The sequence below is a fragment of the Leptonotus elevatus genome, chromosome 17 (genome assembly GCF_054856555.1).
Source record: "Leptonotus elevatus isolate MCC_2025b chromosome 17, RoL_Lele_1.0, whole genome shotgun sequence".
Lineage (NCBI taxonomy): Eukaryota > Metazoa > Chordata > Actinopteri > Syngnathiformes > Syngnathidae > Leptonotus > Leptonotus elevatus.
The window spans coordinates 8,905,666-8,910,209 of NC_141255.1; positions in this window are offsets into that span (position 1 = coordinate 8,905,666).

Consider the following 4,544-nt stretch of genomic DNA (forward strand, 5'->3'; position numbering starts at 1 on the left):
GGTGCCAGCCAAAGTTTTTAAGCTGCACACCCCCTGTCAACATCAGGCAAAGCAAAGCCAAAAAAAAGGCGTCATGTGTTAAACACAATAAAATGGAAAACTAAAAATAAATATTGAATTTCTTTTATTTTTGCAGCGTGAGGTGGGCCGTACACTGTAAAGCCGTACACAAACTTTTTAAGCTGAGCACTGCCATTAACAACGCAATTGATTTGGCACACCTCCACACACTCACAAGCTCGTTTAGCGTTGCATTTAATTCGACCTTTTCCAAACTGTAAGAGTGGATCGGTGCACCCCCCTCTACCTTGCACAACCCAGAAGTCAAAACAAAGGCTGCATTGCCTTCTGTAGATGACCTTTTCTCAAATGTATTTTGCTGTGCAGAAAATCAACATTATAAACAAGTTGGTGCACCCACAGGGGGTGCACCAACTTGTTTATAATGTTGATTTACAAACTGCCTTGAAAAAAACCCAGGATAGCATATAATTCAAAATAAATAAATCAATCAAACTTTTCATGCTACAGGCATGATGGATTTGGCAAACCACCTTTCCCTCGCACACCCCCTAAAAAACAGCAACCAAAAAACAGCACAGCCTTCAGTTCAACTGTGCCACTTCTATCGATTAACCTTTTCGAAACTTTTAAAGCTGCAGCATAATGAGTCAGTTGGCGCACCCCCTCTCCCCTGCATCCCACTCTTAAAAACGTCCATCACAAAGAAAGCTCATTTCTAATTTCTCTCCAACATGACAAAAAGCCCCCAAGAGGGCCGATTGAAAGCCTCCTTTGCACGCGTGACCTTTCCAGTGGCGCGATAACGGCGCACCATTTGAGCGCTTCCAAACGACAGCGTTTATTTGAACGGACGACTAGGTCGCCGGACTTCGTTTGGCATTCAGGCGGCGCAAATAGTTTCAATCGGGCGCACAAAGGCCGGCTTCGTTCGAGAGTAATGGCACACACTGAATGGCCACGCGTATACGGGAAAATTTTTGTGATGGTACGCTTGCACGGGAGATGAGCGGTTGCCATGGAGACCCCGCCTCGTCTGGCTAAACTTGCCGGGGGACAAACGGCGCTGGCGTCCTCCGTGTTTACGCCGCATGGCCGCGCGTGTTTTCCCACGCTTGTACTGCACTCACTGACGAGGGGAACAGCAAATTGAAACGGTGATCTGCAATGCACCACCTTTTTTTCGCATTACATGTTATTTATGTATTGTATACATATATATATATATATATTCTTAATCCTACAAAAATTTTATTATAATGTAGTTTTTCATGTATTATTTCTATACGATTTGGTATATTTGATGTGGGTTTTTTTTTTATTCATGTATTGGTATTGTTGACTATGTATATTACAAAAGTAATAGAGGTTAGGTATCATATTGCCGTATGATAATGCAGTGTGTCCGTCACAGCCTGTTGGGGGATTGCCATGCGATATGCTCGGAGGCATATTTTGCACGTGGCTATATCATCCCTGAAAAAAATAAATAAATAAAACAGCTGCAGCAGCGAGAAAAATAAATAGTTGATGTGGCCAGAAGTAAGGTAATATATGACGTGGTGTTGATAATATATCAGTGTGGCCTTTGTGTACGCAGCCGTGAGTAATGCCGCCGCGCGTCTCCCGCAGGATACGGACAACACCTCATTTAGGAAATCTGCATCTTGCTCCTTTGGGGCGGATGTGGGGGTGGGGGTGGGGGTGGGGGACAAAAACAAAAAACAAAGCAGCATTTTTTTTTTTGGGGCGATAAGGCCAATTTGTCCTGGTGACGAGATTACGGCGTAACAATACAGTCACGCCTCGGATCATGCAAATAATCTCAAAAGTACAACGCCTTTGTGATTTACAAGGTGCTAAAAGTACGAATGCTCCAGAGGATTGTAAAAGATATGTCGAGGTACGAGCTACTTTGTCATCGGGACAAGGTGCACCACTACGCAAATACGCCACAAATACATATGCAAGTATTCACCACTTTTCTTACTGTAAATGCGCAACTGACTGCCCGCAGTCTTGTCAAAAGTGTCAGTCCATGATGACAAAAAACAAACGCTAACAAAGGCTTACCCTGTTACAAGGCTTTATCTTGGAATGCTGCAGTGTTGCACTCCGTAATCTCTACTTTTCTACAAGGTGTCCTTAGTCTCTTCTTTGATTAAAAAAAGTGTCTGCTGACAATGACATAAACAAACATACACTAACATTTGTTTAACCTGTTGCCATGCTTTAGCCTAGTATGATATTGTAGCATATTCCACAGTCTCCATTTAGCTGTATAGTGTCTTCTTGGATAAAAAAATGTTCATCCAAGGACAAAGATATAGACACAGTAGCATAAGCTTACCCTGTTGCTGCACTTCACCTTGGTATGCTACAGTCACGTAGTCCACAGTCTCCACTTTGCTGCACAGTGCCCTCAGTTTCCTCTTGGATAAAAAAAGTGTCCATCCAAGGATAAATATAGTAACAGTAACATTAGCTTACCCCGCTACTGTACTTTAGCTTGGTATGCTACAGTCACGTAGTCCACAGTCTCCACTTTGCTGCACAGTGCCCTCAGTCTCCTCTTGGATAAAAAAAGTGTCCATCCAAGGATAAATATAGTAACAGTAACATTAGCTTACCCCGCTACTGTACTTTAGCTTGGTATGTTACAGTCGCATACGCCATAGTCTCCACTTTGCTGCACAGTGCCATCAGTCTCCTCTTGGATAAAAGGTGTCTGTCCATGGTGACAAAAATAAACACACACAAATCACTTTGCATTGTTGTGGTGCCTTAGCGTGAGATGCTGCAGTGGTATACAGACTCATTCCCCACAAGGCCATAGGGTGCCCTTAGTCTCATCTTGGACAAAAAGCCTCCTTACCACGCAAATGTGTGTGTTTGTAAGTGGGTATTTTTTGTAAGAGTTACAAAGCGAGCTCTGGTGTCAGGTTTTGGGTGACAGGTGAGGCCAAGAAGTCGAGAACAATAAGGTGGCGGGCTGGTGAGGCATGACAAGCAATTTGGCGAAACACCTCCCACCTGGTGCGTGCGTGGAGGTGGCGGTAATCCATTCTTGAGCTCTAATAACGCCGCCAATCATAAAATCCCAGAGAAGCTGAGTGTGAGTCGCGCCTGAGGTTAGGGGCTGTGGTGCGAGGGTGATGACGGATGTGAATGATGACGGCCAGGACAACTGATGATTAGGCTGCACAGTGGGAGGCCTCGCTCGCTCCAATATGTCTTCCTAGGTGATGATGTCATCGTGTTGCCATGGACTGGTAGACAGGAACGGGACAACGCAAGCAGTTCTAATGGATAATGAACTACTTTATCATCTTCAGCATTATTACCATGATTACGATTATTAGTAATACAAATGTATAATGTCATGTTGTAGTAAAGCTAAGACGATGCTGCCAACGTGCGCATCCCTGGAGCCCGAAGCAAGGCAGCAAATGTCTTTTGGCTGTGCAGCTCCAGTCAGCCTGTCAAAGTGCTCCTTACGCATTCAAGCAAGCACTTGTGACACACACCGCCAATTTTATTTATTATTATTTTTCCTGAAATTCACCCAAATTACCCCTTTTACCGTTTCGTCATCGCTACTCTGTGGCTTTCTGGGAAGACGGTGATTTATTTATTTGATTGTGTCTCTCACATCCCATTGAAAAAAAGGTCTGGAGCTTTTCATATCACTCAGCGTGATGGAATGCACCACTTGTACCTCCTTGGAGATTAAGCACCGTGAAATGTCAATTTTGAATAAAGCGGGCGGGCGAGAGGGTGGGGGAGTTTGGATGGAAGCGAGCGGCGGCTGGAGTGCGAGGAGGGAAAAGGATGCGACGGGGGAAGAAGACGCAGAAGATGGAGAAGAAGACGAGAAAGGCTTTAAGCTTGCTGCCTTGGGAAACGCGTGAAGGGCACGAGACAGTATTTGGACGCTGCTCACAAAAACCTTTGCTTGCTTTTCACAGTAACATACAACATACACAAATAGTACTATTTACTATTATGAAGAGGAATAGTAAAAGTGTGACTACTGTGATGCTAATAGCAGCAGTCGTGGCCGGAGAAGTAGCAGTACTACTTAGTTACTTAGTAGAATTACTACTAGGTGTAGTTGTAATAGTAATCGAAGTATTAAAAGAAATAGTGATGGAAGTTGTAGCAGCAGTAGCAGTTGTAGTTTTCAAAGTACTAATACTACTGGAAGTAGCATTAAAATAAAAATACATTTAAAATAAAAATTAAATGAAACAGTAGCTTCTGTAATCATAAAAAGTACAACATTTAGTGGTTCGTGTCGTAGCAGTACAGATATTAGTAAAAGTAGAAGTAGTAGTGTATTTATGTCTTCCTTTTTCTTTTTCTTATTGCCGGCCTCCATTATTTTTCATTGTAGCCTTGGCGGAGGTTCCCCCGTCAGACGCGGTGGTGTTGTTTTGTGGGCGGGAGGCGGGCGATAGATGGCAAAGCCTGGCGGCCAGCGCGGGAGGTTAATGAAGCCACCTTTCCCCATCATCCCTACC